Source organism: Varanus komodoensis, unplaced genomic scaffold, assembly GCF_004798865.1.
Source record: "Varanus komodoensis strain SLA01 unplaced genomic scaffold, ASM479886v1 scaffold7_3, whole genome shotgun sequence".
Lineage (NCBI taxonomy): Eukaryota > Metazoa > Chordata > Lepidosauria > Squamata > Varanidae > Varanus > Varanus komodoensis.
In genome coordinates, this window is record NW_025336480.1 from 8706743 (window position 1) to 8725980 (window position 19238).

A 19238-nucleotide genomic window follows, 5' to 3' on the forward strand; every position below is an offset into this window, starting at 1 on the left:
CAGAGATTACAATAAGATTCTGAGGTCTTCACATACAGAACGGATAAAGAAATGTCAGTTAATCACACTGTAACAATGAGATTAAAATATTTCTAATTGTCTGTATTGACACTTTAGTTGAGTAACTTGAACTCATCTCCAGGTCTGCTCAGGCATGCAGATTCAAGCTACTAGAAACTATTCATGATAAGCTCAGACCCCTACCTTGACTCTAAACATTCTGCATGATCAGGGCACATGAAGCCCTCTGGGCTATCAAGATTACTTCCTTGTAAAACTGAATTCCAACAATGATTATTTAATCATTGTGAAGGTATACAATGCAAATTTGGACTAAATGGCCTGTCTGCTGTAGCCCACAGCTAAAGGTGAGAGAAAGGAGCGGGGAAATGCCATTTTAAACAGTGACAGCTTGGTTTTGAGAAGGAAGACAGGATTTGATCCCACAATTCAAAGGCACACAGGAGTAATGCTTTTCAGACAGGATTTATCCAAATTATCCCAACATAGGCAACTGGTCTGCCACAAGGTGAGTGGACCGTTGGCCTGATCCAGTGTGACTTTTCTTATGTTCTAGTCCCAGAAGTACACGACATGCTTTTTCTATTATAGTGGTACCTCAGCTCACGAACTTAATCCGCTCCATGATGCTGGTCATGACCTGAACTGGCCATGAGCCAAGTCAAATTCCCCCATAAGGTTCCATGTAAATAAGGTTAATCAGTTCTGTAAATATTTTTTATCACAAAAATTTGAAACAAAGTGACAAAGAACAAAGTAACAAAATATAGTACAGTGGAGAACACTAACCTAGGTGGGGGAGGTTATTGTTCGAAGGGAGAGTCCAAACCATAATTGTGCGATAGCGATTGTGCTGGGTGGGGGGGAGGGATGGCCACAATCATGTTTGTGGAGGGAAAACGGGCACGATTGTGCTCAGGTGGGAGACGGGCATGATTGCACTCGAGGGGGGAGATGGCTGCGATCACACTCATGCTGGGAAGATGGGCGCGATCGTCACCCAATGCGGAGTTCATGACCTGAGGCAATTTTTTTCCTGAAATTTCTGTTCGCGACCCGATTTGGTCATGAACTGAGGCATTTGTGAGCCAAGGTACCACTGCACAGGAAAAGCTATTTGTCTACTATCAGGGCACTTTGATCACTAATGCATGCTTCTGAATCATAGGTGCAGCAACGTTGCAACACTGAGCAATACTTAGGACTATTACACCTGTTGGTCTGTGCCACCAAGTTGTCTGGCTCATGGTGACCCTATGAATGAGCATCCTCCAAAATGTCCTGCTCAACTCTTATAAGTGCTGTGGCTTCCTTTATGGAAACAACCATCTTGAATTTGGTCTTCCCCCTCTTCTCCTGCCTTGGACTTTCCTTAGCATTATTTTATTTTATTTATTTATTTATTTATTAAAAGCTTTTATATCCCATCCTGTTATATAAAAATCTCAGGAAGGCTTACAATGCTTTAAAAGAACAATCGTCTCCTCCAGTGAGTCTTGCCTCCTCATGATGTACCTGAGGCATGGCAGCTTCAATTTTGTCAGTTTTGCTCCCACGGGAAGTTCTGGATCTACAACCCCCTTGGTTTTCCTCTCGGTATACACAGAGCGCTCTTCAAGCACCACATTTCTATGCATCAATTTTCTTCCTGTCAACTTTCTTCACTATCCAGCTCTCACACTTTTACATAGTGATTGGTAATACAATAGTGTGGATGATCTTGGCCTTGGTCTCCAGTGAAATGTCCTTATACTGGATGATCTTTTCTAGTTCCTTCATTTGCTGCCCTTCCAAGTCCTAGTCTTCTGCTTTCTTGGCTGTAGTCTCCATTTAAATTGATGGCTAAGCCAAAGTACTGAAAATCTGTTGTTACAATTTTCAGCTACAAGTAGCTTAATGTTCAGCTATATTTATGCTTTTGTACTTTCTTCTTTCATGTTCATCAGGAGTAATTTCAATTCACTGCTGCTTTCCATCTTAAATTATTGATGAATATTTCACCAATCTTCATTCCTTCTGCTGATCCTAATCTAGCTTTATGAACAATGGATTGGACAGATAGGCAGATAAAATATACCCTTGTCTGACATCTTTGCCTATAGGAAACCATTTTCTTTGTCCTTATTCTGTCCTACTATATGAGTAGTTTCATATCCTTAATACAAGTAACTTATCAGAACCATTGAATGCTGAGGTATAACCATTTCTTTCAGGGTGATTCATAGCTTCTTGTGATCCAAACAGTCAAAGGCTTTGCTGTAGTCTATAAAGCACAGACTAACCTTCTTCTGAAATGCTTTAGTGTGCTCCAGTAGCCAATTAATTTGTATTATGATCCTGAGCACTCTTCCTTTTTGGAATCCAGTTTGAATATCAGGCATTTCTCATTCTGTATGATAGGGCAATATTCTTTGTTGAAACACCTTGCACATCACCTTACTTGTGTGGGAAATTAGTACAATGGTCCTATAACTGCTGTACTCCTTTGTTATTTTGTTGTTGTTGTTGGTCGCGAGGTCATGTCCGACCCATCGCGACCCCATGGACACCATTCCTCCAGGCCTTCCTGTCCTCCACCATCCCCCGGAGTCCACCCAAGCTCACGCCGACTGCTTCAGTGACTCCATCTAGCCACCTCATTCTCTGCCGTCCCCTTCTTCTTAGCATCTCATTTCTTGGGGACTGTGTACTGAAAGTTTCCAGTCTGTGGACCACTGTTTTGTTTTCCTATATTTGCTAGCATAGCCTTGTTAGGATGTGGACCAATTCAGTCTCTGCAGCTTAAAGTAGTTCTATTATCTACCTACTCTGGGTGTTTTATTTTTTCCAAATGCTTTCACAGCAGCTTTCACTTCACATTCTATTATGCGACTTCTGTAACGCGCTTTACGTGGGGCTACCCTTGAAGATGGTCCGGATACTTCAATTGGTTCAAAATAGAGCTGCCAGGCTGCTGACGGGGACTGGGCGTTATGTTCACATGATTCCAGTCCTCCGTCAGCTTCACTGGCTTCCCATTGAAGTCCGGACCCAATTCAAGGTGTTGGTAATGACCTATAAAGCCCTAAACGGCTTGGGTCCTGGTTACCTGAAGGAGCGCTTACATCCATATATGCCCGCCCGCCCCTTGAGATCTGCGGGAGAGGCCCTTCTCCGGGAACCCTCCGGGAAGGAAATTAGGAGGGTGGGGACTCGGAGGAGGGCTTTCTCTGTGGTGGCGCCTAATCTATGGAATGCACTCCCCAGAGAGGTCCGCCTGGCGCCGTCATTATTTGTTTTTCGGCACCAGGCGAAGACCTTTTTATTTAAACGTCATTTTAATTGTTAATATTATTGGATTTTATCTGGCCAGGGCGACTTATTTTATATTGTTATTTTTGTGTTTTAACTTCATGTCTGCACTTTACAAACATTTTAATTTAAGGTTATAACTTAATGTTTGTATTTTAACTTAATGTACTTGTATTTTAACTTAATGTTGTAAGCCGCCCCAAGGCTTCGGCGAATGGGGCGGCATAAAAATGTCTTAATAAAATAAATAATAAATAAATATTATTGCAAGTTCATTCTCACAGAATTGCTCTTCAAAGCACTCTGTCATTCTTTTATCCTTTCTGCATAGTTCATCCATATATTTCATCTGAACAATCAATGAGTTTTGCCCAAATGATAACAAAAAGGAACATACATGATGGAAATCCAAGCAGATAAAGTGAATCCTGTAAAGTGAAGACCACTAAACATGTAAACAGAATTACATGGACTTCCAAATATGGACTTCTGTTGACATGGTTTTTTTTAAAATCAAACATTCATTAGTAAATTTGGCAATTATGTAATAAGATGATGAGTCCCCTACAACTGGTTAAAAGAACAGAAAGAATAGGAATAAATGGGCAATTCTTGCAATGGAGTATGTAAACAGTAGTTCCCAACAAATTCCAGTGCTTTTCAATTTGTTCATAAATGATCTGGTGCTAAGAACAGTGAAGTGGCCATGTTTGCTGATGGCACCAAATTATTTAGTGTGGTTGCAGCAAAAAGAGATTGTAAAGAGCTTCAAAGGCATCTCTCCAAAAAGTGAGAATGGGCATGAAAACAAAACCCACAAGCAGGATATAAATGCAGTGGCAACTTCTTGTTCATGTTCCCTAGAAATTGTCATACGCACTTCCTGATACTAGAAGCACCGTGTTCAAATAACAAAACCCACAAACAAGGCCTGAGTGCTGGTACTCACTGAACCATGAAATATTGAAATTTGGCTTATTGTTGTCTGAACCCAGCTAACAAACTGTCAGCATCCGGGGCACGAGCGGCTGGGTATCTGGTCAGGGCACCAGGACCCAGACAACCGGTGCAATATACAGGCCCTTTCCAAATTGTAGTCAGGCAGTCCAGAATCAAGGTGGGTAACAGAAGTGCAAGGTAGGCCAACCTGAATAGAACAGCACAGTCAACGCCAGTCAGGAGTCGAAAGCCAGGGAGACAAGCCTAGGAGAAGCAGATACCTGAGACTGGAGCGGAAGCTGGAGCAGGTGAAGCTGGGCACGGTCCAGAAGCAGAGGCAGGAGCAAGGCAACGGGCAGTTTCCGGAAGGGACAGGGACCTCCTCCAACAACATCAGGACCCCTTACTGCTGAGGCAGCATCTGAAGGGAAGAGCTGCTTCTTATATAGCTCTTCCTTCAGGGCTCCCGGGGGGGGGGGGGGGGGTGCTCGTCGCATCCCAGGTGGCTGCGATTGACTGTGGGCCCAGCCCTGCAACCACCAGGGCTGCTATTCTGGTCTCTGGCCAGAGGAGGGAGCCCTGGTGCTGCCTCAGAACCTCACACAAACTCAGCTGAGGTAATAAAAGTCACCCAACAACCAACCGGGTTCTTTTCATGGGATGTTCATGGTAGAAGCCATCGCTTGTTTGCATAGGTGGGTTCGGGCAGTGTAAGTCTTGTTTCAACCTCTGAGAATGCACAGGGTGAAGCCAGAGGACAGGAGCAAGAGTACCCTTCCTTCATGTTTTTTTGTGAGGGAGCAGGAAAAGCCATCAATTCCTCCCCTTTTAAAATTTCTCTCTTCTTTCTCTGCCTTCCACATTCACATAGCTAATTGAGCTAATCCAACAAAACATGCAAAAACAGTTGGGCCTTAAAGAATCATTTCATCGCACACCACTCTTTTCCAACTGCTTCGGCAATTGCATTTATGTGTGAGACAATCTCACATATCTTAACTCTGCTGTTCATTAGCGTGTGTCCCAACCCTGACAAAAGCATTTTGCCTAATTACTGAGATTGTGCTTCCTCATGCACAGAAGGAGCTCTAGTGACCCTTGGGCAGAGTCCTCTCTTTACTTTGCACAACAGGTAGAATAGAGAGTAGTCATTCAATTCAGGGATGCAAATTATATCTTGTCACCAGCAGGTGGCGATCCAGTATCAAAAACAGAATTGCCACAATTTGAGACCAGAATAATCCTCCTGCTCATAGAGGTTTTCCCTTTGTCACGCCCTCTCTGTGCCTGTTCCCCATTCACTCCCTCTCTTGCACGGGTCTGGATATCGCTACCAAAGTTGGGGTGGAAGGGTTGTCTGCATTTTCACCCCTTACCTATTTTTTGCCCAGTTGCGATAAACAGAAATAGTGCACCTCTTGCCTATAATGCTTTGAATGTGCCTGAGCACACCTGTTCCACAGGGTGACAGTCCTTACTGCTTAACAGCACCCGTTTCAGGCAACCTGGGTTCCAGTCCCAGCTCAACCATGGTGCCAACTGGGTGAATTTGGGCTAGTCACAGACTCGGCCCAACCTACCTCACAGGGTTGTTGTGGGGTAAGATTGGGAGCAGGAGGAGGAGAAAGATGTAAGCTGCGTTGAGTTCTTTGTAAGAAACAGGCGGGATATAAATCTAATCTAATCAATCAACCAATTCATAGTGCCTGATCATCCAGAGGGCATCCAACATGCCTTGTGCCCCAAGTTCACTGTGGGGGTGCAGCGCTCAAGAAAATTCCAGTCCTCTGCCTTCTTTGCATCTAAAAGGAATCTCACCCATAGTGGATCAGTGACAATGGACTTTTCCCTCTTCTCTTTCCTTTGCAGAAGGGATCAAAACAAAGCAAGATCCTTGTGAAACAACCATCTCCTGTGTGAACCTGCCCACCTTCTACAATCATTACTGGAAAAGGCCTGAACTGTGGGAACGCAAGGCAGGGCTTTTCCTGTGGCGGCACGCAGATTACACAACTCTTTCCCCAGGGAAATTTATTTTTTTATACCCCCCTTTTCTTTTTTAAAGAACTGAAAGCAGCTTACCACATTCTCCTACTCCTGCTCAAAATCTAATCCCCACAACAACCCTGTGTGGTAGATTGGGCTGGGAAATGACACTGCCATCCCTCTGCATCATGCTTCGGATGAGTGTTGGGAATGTTTCTGTACCACTGAGCCTTTAATGGTGCTTTCGAGGTTTCATGCCAGCCTCTATTGTTTGAATTAATTATCCTGTGTCGATCTTTTTTGTTCCTGTGATTTTATCATGAATGAATTTAACTGTTTTATTAGTTGCATAACAGCATAAGGGCCTATTACGGAGGGGTGAATCAAACATCGTATTAACAAAATTGAGGATGATGTTGATATATATGATAGAAAATGAAAGATGATGCATCTATTTTTCTATACACCATTCCAATTTAGCCAAGCGTATACCTTTAAGATGATGGATTGCATACAGGTCTGTTGGGTATTTTGTGTTGAGAAATCCCAGCTGCTAGTTACTTACTTATTGCTTAGGCACGATCTAGTTGTGATGCTTGTAAGCCTCGGAACTTGGAAATGATGGGCATCAGTTCAGGGCGGAAGAAGCATGGAGGCGAATGTTGCCTGTAGACCCCTCCCACCCTGCCAAACCATTGGATGGTCAGTGTGTGCGTGTCCTGTGTCTGTGTCTAAGTGGGCCACCTCAGAGTGTGAGAAGGAAGACTAAGGTGCCAGCATCCTACGCCCTATCTTGGCAGCGCTGGTCTATCCTCATCCCTGCCCAAGAGCGGTACTCTGAGGTCAGTTCTGCAACCTCCGTGGGGCAGCCAGCACAGTCCTCTCTACTCCGTCTGCAAGGGGGGTGACCGTCGGCTACAAGGTCAGTGATTTTCCATTCTTGCAGCTGGTGATCCAATCAATGTAAAGGCCATGTAGACACTGTCTGGAGGCCCTAGGACTAATCTGGCCAAATCCAAATCTAAACACACTTTAGACTGCATAGCACGACTGGAGCTGCAGGCCTTTTTTCCTGTGGTGTAAACCTGGCTTTTTCTCCCCTTCACTGTCAAAACAGGTATCTGTAGATTGGCAGTTCAAATGCTGATTCAGTGGCCAGTCTTGGTCTTCCCCTGAGCTTCAGGCAGGGTGACACTCTTTCACTTTGGCCCATTCACACATAACAGTGATGAATCTTGGGTCAGTTAATTAGCCAACCATTTCTGGCAAGGTTATCACACATAATCAAACTTCTGGTTTGAATATTCTACCTCTGATCTGCTTAATCATAGGTTGCACCTAGCAACTAACCATAAGCTAATGTTGGGTTGTTTAACCCATAAGCATCCGATAGTGTCCAGGTCTGGACATTACAAAGCAACCTATAATCAGGCCAATTGGAAGTTGAATATTCAAAGCAGCAGTATGAATTGAACCATTCTAACGTGAACTGGTTGAGGATTCAGCCAGGCGGGGAAGAGTTAACTGTCAAGAGGGACAAAATGTTACAATTGCCAGGTGTCTGCTCAGTGGGAAGGGATGCTGGCTCCTAAGGTCTTGGGGAGGGTCGGCTAGTCTTTGGTATGCAGGAGGGAGAGAACCGTAAATTACACCCAAGGACAGGAGATTGCAGCAATAAGAGCAAATGGTCCCCGAAATCAATCAGGGAACATCACTCCATGGATCACCTGACCCAGGCTGGTGCGGGGGGGGGGGTGCTGAAGAGGCTTGGGGTCCCTCTTCAAGGAGAGGTTCTGCTCTCGTTGCCAAACTCCGTGCTCCCCTGCGCTGCCTGTGCCCGTGTGTGTAGCTACGGCTAGGCTGAGCATTGTTACTTTGCATCCAAGGAGGCCAACAGGGCCTGGGAGTTAGGGGGCTTTGGTTGGCTGTAATTTACATTGTTGGTGTTCTCCCAATCCCCTTTCTTACCCTTCCCTTTTATTCCTCATGTGCCCCTTTTAGCTGTTTTAGAACCCTTCACCCCTATCTTTTATCCTTTTAATAAACCATTATTTTCCCCCGACACTTGGGTTGTCATGTGCTGAATCCAGCATCTGGTCTGGGGCTCTGGGACCAGGGAGTTACTGGGCAGGATTTTTAGCCCAGTTGGCCGTGGGAGTGGGGAATCCTGGCCGGCTTTCCAGCACAACCAGGATTAGTCATTGTTGCATGCAAATAGGTCAATAGCTCCACCACTTAATGATCTGTACACAGACTCAATTGACAATCATTAGACTAATCTTTTGCATAAGGCAATTTTCTGAAGGGGAGTGAAATATCCAACTGTGCCTTGGTGCTGATGAGAAAGATGCTGAACTACCATATACCAAAACTTGTACCATGTATCTAGCACTTGCTAGGCAACAGGAAAAAGTCACAACTTGCAGCTGCTTTTCCCATTACCTAGCAAGCAGAAGCTAAGTAGAACAGGTGCAGACTGATGTTCTTCCAGCATCATTCACATTAGCTCTGGGTGTATCTTTCTCCCTTGTCTTTCGCTTCCCTTCTTTCCTCAGCTATTTGTAAAGCTTCCTCAGACAGCCATTTTGCTTTCTTGCATTTCTTTTTCTTTGGGATGGTTTTAGTTGCTACCTCTTGTACAATGTTGCAAACCTCCCTCCATAGTTTTTCAGGCACTCTGTCTATCAGATCTAATTCCTTAAATCTATTTGTCACCTCTACTGTATATTCATCAGGGATATGATTTAGGTCATACCTGAGTGGCCTAGTGCTTTTCCCTACTTTCTTCAATTTAAGCCTAAATTTTGCAACAAGAAGCTCATGATCTGAGCCACAGTCAGCTCCTGGTCTAATTTTTACTGACTGTATAGAGCTTCTCCATCTTTGGCTGCAGAGCACAAAGTCAATCTGATTTCTGTGTTGGCCGTCTGGTGAAGTCCATGTGTAGAGTCGTCTTTTGAGTTGTTGGAAAAGAGTGTTTGCTATGACCATCATATTCTCTTGACAAAATTCTACCAGCCTGTGCCCTTCTGCATTTTGTACTCCAAGGCCAAACTTGCCTGTTATTCCGGTTATCTTTTGGCTTCCTACTTTCACATTCCAATCCCCCATGATGATAAGGACATACTTTTTTGGTGTTAAGTCTAGAAGGTATTGTAGGGCCTTCATAGAACCGGTCAACTTCAGCCTCTTCAGCACCAGTGGTTGGGGCATAGACTTGGACGACCATGATGTTGAATGGTTTGCCTTGGATTCAAACTGAGATCATTCTGTCATTTTGGAGATTGTATCCCAGTACTGCTTTTCCTACTCTTTTATCGACTATGAAGGCTACTCCATTTCTTCTGAGGGATTCTTGCCCGCAGTAGTATACCTGGTCATCCGAATTAAATTCACCCAATCCTGTCCATTTTAGTTCACTGATTCCTAAGATGTTGATATTAAGTCTTGTCATCTCTTGTTTGACCACGTCCAGCTTGCCTTGATTCATGGATCTTACATTCCAGGTTCCTATGGAGTATAGATCTTTATAACATAGGACTCTCCTTTCACCACCAGATACATCTGCAATTGAGTGTCCTTTCGGCTTTGACCCAGTTGCTTCCTTTCTGGCACTACTAGTACTAGCCCTCTGCTCTTCCCCAGTTGAATACTGGACACCTTCCAACCTGAGGAGCTCATCTTCCGGCGTCATGTCTTTTTGCCTTTTGGTACTGTCTGTGGGGTTTTCATGGCAAAGATACTGGAGTGGGTTGCCATTTCCTTCTCCAGTGGATCACATTTTGTCAGAGCACTCCGCTATGACCTGTCCGTCTTGGGTGCCCCTGCACGGCATAGCTCATAGCTTCATTGAGCTACGCAAGCCCCTTCACCACGACAAGGCAGTGATCCATGAAGGGGAGTGCAATCCTATAATTGCCCATTTTGATGTAAGCGCCATTCAATTCAGTGAGGGTAAAGCCCAGATAATAAAATGTGCCCAGTGGGTAAAGTAACCTTTCCAGAAATGTTGCATTACAATCCCTAGTATTCTTAACCCTCAAAGGCCCGCTGTGACGACTTTGCCAGGCATTTCAGGGAGAAAATTGCTCAGATTCGTCACGAGCTGGACACCACTATTGATTCCGAGGTTTCAAAGGAGACACCAACGCTGCCGTCTGGTCCAGATTTATTGGATGAATTTCAGTTACTGCGGCCCGATGACGTGGACAAGGTGCTTGGGCGAGTACGTCCAACCACTTGCCTTTTGGACCCTTGCCTGTCTTGGTTAATAAATGATTCCAAGCACGGGATTGGAACCTGGATCTTGGAAGTGGTTAACGCTTCTCTGAGGGAGGGTCGGGTGCCTGCCCCTTTAAAGGAGGCGGTAGTCCGACCGGTCCTGAAGAAGGCGTCACTGGATCCAGAGATGGCCACTAATTATAGACCAGTGGCCAACATCCCGTTTCTGGGCAAGGTGTTAGAACGAGTGGTGGCGGGACAACTTCAAGCACTCTTGGATGAAACTGATTATCTGGACCCATTGCAGTCCGGCTTCAGACCCGGGTACGGTACTGAATCTGCCTTGGTCGCCCTGTACGATGACCTGTGCAGGGAGAAGGACAGGGGGAGTGCGTCCCTGTTGGTTCTTCTGGACCTCTCAGCGGCTTACGATACCATCGACCATGGTATCCTTCTGGATAGGCTTGCGGGATTGGGGGTCGGAGGCACTGCTTTGCAGTGGTTCCGCTCCTATCTCAATGGCCGGTTCCAGAAGGTGGTGCTGGGGGACTATGGCTCTGCGCCATGGCAGCTATGCCATGGAGTACCACAGGGGTCCATTTTGTCCCCGTTGCTGTTCAACATATACATGAAACCGCTAGGAGAGGTCATCAGGAGGTGTGGGCTGCGGAACCATCAGTACGCTGATGATACCCAGCTCTACCTCTCGTTTTCCACCAATCCAGGTGAGGCAGTGGCTGTGCTGAACCGGTGCCTGGCCGAGGTAATGGGCTGGATGAGGGCCAATAAACTGAAGCTCAATCCGGACAAGACAGAGGTCCTGTTGGTTGGCGGATCGGACTTCGGAGAGGGTGAATTGGACCTTGTCCTGAACGGGGTTGCACTCCCTCTTAGGGACAAGGTCCGCAGCTTGGGAGTACTCCTCGACCCGGAGCTTTCACTGGAAGCTCAGGTAACAGCAGTGGCGAGGAGCGCTTTCCTCCAGCTTCGGCTGATTCATCAGCTGCGCCCCTATCTGGAGAACGACTGCCTTGCGACAGTGACACATGCGTTGGTGACTTCCCATCTGGACTTCTGTAACGCGCTCTACGTGGGGCTACCCTTGAAGACGGTCTGGATACTTCAATTGGTCCAAAATAGAGCTGCCAGGCTGCTGACGGGGACTGGACGTTATGTTCACATGACTCCAGTTCTCCGTCAGCTTCACTGGCTTCCCGTTGAAGCCCGGGCCCAATTCAAGGTGTTGATTATGACCTATAAAGCCCTAAACGGCTTGGGTCCTGGTTACCTGAAGGAGCGCTTACATCCTTATATGCCCAGCCGCCCCCTGAGATCGGCGGGAGAGGCCCTTCTCCGGGAGCCCTCCGTGGAAGAAGTTAGGAGGGTGGTTACTCGGAGGAGGGCTTTCTCAGCGGTGGCGCCTAAGTTATGGAATGCGCTCCCCAGAGAGGTCCGCCTGGCGCTGTCGTTATTTGTTTTTCGGCACCAGGCGAAGACCTTTTTATTTAAGCAGTATTTTAAATGTTAATATTATTGAATTTTATTTGGCCAGGGCAGCTTGTTTTATATTGTATGTTTTATATTATATATTTGTATTTTACTGTATATATTGTGAAATGTTATTTTAATTTTTGTTGTAAGCCGCCCCGAGGCTTTGGCGAATGGGGCGGCATAAAAATGTTTTAATAAATAAATAAAATAAATAACCATAGCACAATTTAGCTGGAGTTGACAAAGGCATTTAGAATTGTGGAGGCTATGGAGAAAATGGGAAAAGGGATGTTCGTTTTCCCTCTCTCATAATTCTAGGGCCAGATCCCATGAAGTTGATTCAGGGCACATAAAAGGAAGGGCACTTAAATGATGGCATTCACTTCCATTAGATGGCCAAGAATTTGGATAGCTTTAAAAGGGAATTGGGCACATTCACAGAGAGAGATAACAGTGGCTGCTAGTCCTGATGGCCATATGTGCTCATTAACATCAGAGGCACTTTGCCTATGTACATCAGTTGCTGGGGAAAATGGGTGGGAATACAAAATGGCTACTGTATTCATATCCTGCTGGTGGGAACCTGTAAGCAGCTGTTTTGCCACTGCATAAACAGGACAGACAATTTTTCTGACCCAGCATGGCTTTTTACATGTTCTTATGCAGTCCAAAACTCCTGGAGAGCACCAGGTTGGAGAAGGCTGGAGTATGAGTAAATCTCCAGCCAATCACTAAAAGTAAAAACATCAGCATGATGTAATAGTCCTAGACTAGATCCAAGCAGACCAAGTTCAAATCTGCGCCCAGCAGCAAAGCTTACTGGGTGACCTTGGGCCAGTTACTCCCTATCTACATGGGGGAGGGTTTAATCAAACATCTTTCTCTGAAGGAAACGTAAAATATAAATATAGTAAGTACAGCTTCCCTGCTAAGATGAATGCTGTAGCAACAGCTCCATGAATCATCTAAAAAGCACACAAAAGGGGAAAAAAGGCTTCTATCTTCAGCATTATTTTAGCCGTGTGAAAATTCAGAGTGATTCAATAACATCATTAAAATTCACATTATTTATTCATCTTCATTTAATTGTGCAAAAGCCGTAGTATTATTTATATAACCACTAAGAATGTAAACATAATACATGTTGTTACTTGTTTTCTGTTGTTGCTTCTGTTATTTAAATAGCCTTTATGTACATATTCTATAAGCAGGTCTTGGCATCCACTCGAAGTCCCCTGGGCAGCTTCGTGGACTGTCCCATTTGAGTTTCCCATTCCTTGCAATCTCTGGGGTTTTCCCAACACATCCTACCCTTCAAAGGCTGAGCTAGTGAGGACACAACTAGCACCACACCACCCAGGTCCAGGATGTATAGTAAGACTAATGCAGACTAAGTAGATTAGGTGCTTTCTCTCGTGAGCTCACACTTGCGGAACTGCAATAAGGCTTAACTTTGCAAAACAGAGAAAATGCCATGCCGGCTTCTGAATGACACCACCGGCAGGAGCTCTGCAAGTTTCTATTTAGGCGAAGAATAAAGTCCAGTAACATCCTCTAGGTGGTGTCCTTTCAAATTAATTTGCTCTGAAAACCACCCGGAAGTCAGCTTTTCAGTGAGCACATTTGCCTTGTGCGGTTTTTTTGCTTTCACCTTGTTTTGTCTCAAAATGATTATGTTTGGATCATACTTTAACAATGACCTCAACAGCTATTTGTTGGGTCGTTTCTTATGCATCAAAACAAGCAAAGGAAAAGCAAGTGCTTTTCAAGGAGGCCTCATCCCAAAGTCATGGGTTTCCCATCGGCTTGATCTGGAACTTCCAGCAGCTTTCCCCCAGATCTGTGTTTCAGGAGTGACTCACCACAAATATAAACTACAATCACAGGATTGTTGAGGCACAAGGCCATTGCTAAGGCTAGAAGCAACTTCAGGGCATAAGTAGAAGTTGAAAGAATTAGGGTGCAGTCCTGGGCATCTTCATGCCTAAACAAATCTTTGAGGAGACTTGAAGGCTTCAGGCTGTTTGTAGCACAAACCCTTAGAGCATGTGAAGAGTGCACTTGAAGAGCATTTCTTTTCCTTATCATGGCTTAACCACAGCTGTCCCTCAGATATAGGGACTGAAAGGCAAACTTTTTAGGATTATAGGATGTTGCTTCATGCTTGGACCCCAAGATTCTTCAGAGGACTCAAGAAATTCAGCACAAATGGAAGTGCTGGCAATCCAAAAACCCATGCAAGCCTGGAAGAGCAAATGCGTACCATGAAATGAAGGTGCCCGTAGCAATGTTTAAGTCACAATTCAGGTTGCAGGTTAGTATCATTTCAATATGAGAAAAAGTTGCACCCAATTAATTGAGCAGATTTTATATATCATTTGAAATATATTAACTTTTTTAAAAATGCAGTTACATAAAGAAACTGAGGACAGCACCTTCAAAGAAGATTCCTTATCTTTCACATAGGTCAGAATGACTCTGGTAAGATGAGGCCTGCTGTAATCTTTAAAAATGTTATCTTTAAAAAAATGCCTCTTGGCTCAGAAATATAGCTTTAGATCTATGTAAATATCCACTAATATTAATTAATGGATTAATTCATATACTGCCCTATAGCTGACGCTCTCCGGGATATTTACAGCAACAGATAAAATTCAGTATGGAATACAAATAATAAAACATCATAAAAAATTACCACTCAAAAATTTAGAACCAAATTTAAAACGCTACAATATACAAATTAAATCATAAGTCCTGTTCAAGCAGCTAACAATGCCTCTGTAAACTAATTACATACCCTGTGCTAGAGGTGCCACAAGTATATTAGGGTTGGTGCCAGGATTCAGTAGGGAGATTGTTTCGGTACTGAAAAGGCGCTTGTTGCCACTGGGCAAGCCTTCCCTGAGGGTGGCAACTGGAGGCAGGCCCCAGATCGTGATCATGTTCTCTGGACAGACTGCAGCTGGGAGAGGTTTTCCATCAGGTATTGTGGTTCTAAGCCACACAGGGCACAATTAAGGACACAATCCTGTGCCTATTTAAACAGAAAAAGTCCTACAACTCCTCAAAGTTTCTTCTTCTTTTTGTCTAAACATGCAAAGAACCTTAATTGATTCAAGTACAATTTGGTACCCTCTGCACCTAAATGCATGTAAGACTAAACTTGGAGGCTTGTGGGCAGCCCATGCCACCTGCTTTCAGAGTCCTAGCACTAAGTTTGCAGGCTCTATAATACTATGGCCTGATTAATCTTATCTTGACCAGACAGTGTCAGGAGACCACACAGTTGCACACATACCTGGGAGTAAGTCCACTGAATTCAGCTGAGGCATTCCACTGAGTAGCCGTGTATAGAATTGTGCTATTCATCTAATGGTGCGTCCCTATGCATGTTTTATCAGAAATAAGCTCCACTGAGTACAATCCTATACAGAAAAAATACAGCATAGCTAACTTGGACATACTTTGAACTGTAGGCCTATTTTCTGTCTGAATTTGCATAGAATTGTGAATTTAACAACTCAAACTTTCCAGAGAAGTAGCTTGTTAAATTTGCAACAGCAAAACAAACAAGCCTAAAGACTAACTAACCTAAAAGAATTCTTGTGGCACCTTAAAGGCTAACCATTTTATTGTGGTGTAAACTTCCAAAGACTAACACCCTTGGGGTGTTAGTCTTTGCCCAGCTGCCTCCCCCCCCCCCCCAACAGTACCACTGGAAGAAGCTCCTTACCAAGTGAGCAGGAGCCATCCTGGCCAGGCACTCCAGCAGTCCCTGCATCTGCGTGGCCTTACAGAGGTGCACAGGTACCACTGTAGCTGCACTGCAACATTAGGTTCAGCTTGCAGAAAGCAGGCCCAGGTGGAGCAATGGAGAGAAACAGTGAGGTGCTGGACATGAGCTGCCCTGCTGTATACCCTAAGCTAGTCTCCTGCCTTCATGTGTGTGGAGGGCACTGATCCTGGCACTAGCATTGGAATAAAAGTCAAATGTCTGTCTGACTGGCTTCTGTACAACTGGTGGTGGCAGGAGCTGGGCCAGACCAACCCTGCATCATCTAAGGTGCAACCTTCTACAAGGCCCCTTCCCTCATCTCCTGAAACACACCTCTCACAGATGCTTAACTGGTTCCATCTCTGTCTTTACTTTAGTGTAATGTTAATGCTTTTTAAGTCCCCAGTTTGTTTCAGATTATTTGGTAATGACTATAGCTTTTAAATGCTCCTCTGATATATTGGTTCTATTGTGTGAATCTTTATTGATAGGCGATCTTTTTTTACATTTTGTAAACTGCTTTAAGAGGTTATATATTTAAGAGACTATATAGAAATGCTAAAACAAAGCAGTAAAAGATGCAGAAAGAATGAGAATAGTAAAAAGAAAGCAAATACAAGTAAGTTGGGCCATCAGTCCATGTAATGCAAGATAATGTCCTAAACTCAAATGCATAGAAGGTAAATCTATTGACCATTGATAGCATTAGTAATTAGGTATTATGCAATCTCCCAATCATTGCTATGCTAATCAAATACCCACAGTGGAACAGAACACCTTGATTCTTTTATTTATTTTATTAAAACATTTCTATGCCGCCCCATTCGCCAAAGCCTCGGGGCAGCTCACAACCCAAATTAAAATACAAGAGATAACAATATTTGGGTCTTACATGAACTGAATCAAATTTTCAATTACCCTTTTTTCCTATTAGCTCTGTGTAATTTTTAGCAGGCTCGTCACGCGGACGCATACAAACTGGCAAGGGGTTCAAAGCCGTCCTCGGCTCACTTTGACCCCAGCATACCGATCTGCTCTCCTCTCCCACTCTCTTTTGCCAAACAGAAGAATGTGCGTTTCCCTTCACAGCCTCGCCTTCCAGGAAATTCCCTCTCCTTGGGCTGTTTGCCGCTTCTACTGAGCTCTCCTTGTTTTCAACTCTAGTGCCCTCTACTGACCCGCCACTGCTATTAACAAATTCCCGGAATTATCCCCAATTTCAGTGACAGTGCGCTCCCTTTGCAAGAAACCGAAACTTAAACGCCTTCCGTCTCACACTTCGCGTGAGTCCTGCCAAGGGAGGGGATAGGAAGTCGCTTCCCCCGCTCGATCTCCCGTAGCAGCAGCTGCATGCGTGCCTCTGGCTTTTCTTTAACTGATACATGAACCCGCAGCTCGAGGTTGCTCCTGTTGCTGCAGTTTCTGTAAATCACCCGGCTACTAGTCTGAAAGGGGGAGGGAGCGAGAGCCTCAGAGCCAACACAGGCCTACGTGCCTTTCTGCAGCCGTAAGTCCTGCCGTACTCGGTGGCGCTTGCTCCCAAGGTCCGCAGGCGGAGGCGAAAAGTGCTGTTGCACGAACAATAGCAAAGAAGCAGGCTGGCAGCAACGGTTCAAAGGGTGGCAAGCCATTCCGTGGGTAGGGGTTGCATTCGCGCCTTTGCTCTGGGCAAGAAAAAGGCTGTTTGCAGGACCTGTCGGATGTTTATTTGAAGAAGGAAAATGTATAGGGACGTCTCAGATATACATGGCGGGGAGTGGGGGGGGGGGACGGGACGAAAGCCAACTCTAAGGACTAGAGAGCGATCAAAGGGCAGACTATGCTGTAAGAAGAGCCACTGCTTTCTATAAACTGCAACTCAGTATTGCTAAGCACCTGAAAGTTTCGGATTTCAAGTCCATAGGGCACAAATGGCATATGGTAATTGATACCTATTTATTTCCTTTCGCTACCACCTCAATGGCTAAAGCTCTCTGGACAGTTCATGGCAATGCAAAAATGCACACTCAGAAAAAATTTAAATTTCACAGTATGCAAAGCCACCCAATTAATTTCTCATCCAGAGCATCTCAAAATAAATCAGTTAATTCACATCCTGCCCCAAATCTTCCGAAAACTAATGCTGTGGCAAAAAATTCTCCTACATATCTTTTGACCATTCTCATTCCACCGGCAGAAAAGAAGCTGTTCTGGGAGAAAAATTCCAAGGAGAAGAATTTCAGAGAAATGGTTATGAATGAAAAAAAAATTGTTATGAACTTGCTTCCAGCCCCTTGTGCACACCTTACCTATGAGGTGAGCACATTTGTCCTCTCTTTCATCATTGCTGGAGCAGCCAATGGCCTGCTTGAGGTAATGACACAGAGTGGGGGCGAGATTACAGGGCAATTGAGAGCTATGTAATGGGGGGGGCACTTTCAGCCGCTGCTCTGATCAAGTAAGATAAAACCTACTTGATTAATGGTGTAAATTGGTGTCCTGCAACAGCAGGGAGTTGGACTCGATGGCTTTCATGGCCCCTTCCAACTCTTCTATGATTCAAATAGAAATTCAAAATGAATCAAAACCTGTCCTCAAAACAAGGCAGAAAAAAATGGAGGCCTCTTTCTTGGGAAATAAAACTTTCAGGAAATTAGAGGAGAGCTTGGATACAGCACACTACAACTCACCTCTTAGCTGGTCTGTACAGGCATGGCCCTTTTCACACCTGTTATAGGGTTTGCGGGGGGTGGGGGTGGGGAGTGGTATTTCTATCACCTGAGTTACAGGCACCCCACCCTCCCCTAAAACAAAATGGCTACTTGGAGAATTTTCTCCAAAATGTCTCCTCCATTCTTTCTTCTGGTGGCTGCATTCCCCTCCCTCTCTTCCTCACCACTGCATTGCCCTGGGACAATCCGATGCAGTTGATGATGTTGCCACTGGTGGTGGCAATGCAAAACACAGGAAACAAGCTGTGCTAAAAGCCTGGCCCAGGGTGAGGCCTACCTGGGAGGAATTGTTGAAGAAATTTCTCACGCTGTCCATGCTATTTCTCTGCCTCACAAATAAGGCGAAAATTTTTGAGAGGCCGTTTGCACACAGGTCTTTCTCAAAGCAAGAGGAAACACTTGTTTTCTAATTTCCACATTTTTGGATCTCATTTATTTATTATATTTATAGCCCACCATTTTCTTTTTTAAAGGACTCAGAGGGGCTTGCATCCTTCTCCTCCTCCTACTCTAAATCTTATCCCCACAACAACCCTGTGAGGTAGGTTGGGGTGTCTGTCTGTGGCTGGCCCAAAGTCACCCAGTCAGCTCCATGGCTGAGCAGGGACTAGAACCCAGGTCACCTAAGTCCAACTCCCACACTCTTGACCACTACACCACACCAGCTCACAATTCCCATGTTGCTGCAGGAATGTTTGGTGAAATCTCATTGTGTTGCCAAGGTGATGTGGTCATTTACTGCTTGTGCCAAGGTCTTTACCTTCCAGCCAGCCGAGGTTAGTTTCCTAATCTTCGCTCTTTAG

The 19238-nt window shown here is 44.8% G+C and overlaps 1 long non-coding RNA gene across 1 annotated transcript; it reads right to left on the bottom strand.

The window, feature by feature from the left end:
• Nucleotides 1-13022: 13022 nt before the first annotated feature.
• LOC123035797 lies at nt 13023-17025 on the bottom strand. The gene is made up of 3 exons (XR_006417031.1): nt 15683-17025; nt 15248-15374; nt 13023-14192 (listed from the first exon to the last, which is right to left on the bottom strand). It is a non-coding gene; the product is annotated as an uncharacterized LOC123035797 (long non-coding RNA).
• Nucleotides 17026-19238: the final 2213 nt, after the last annotated feature.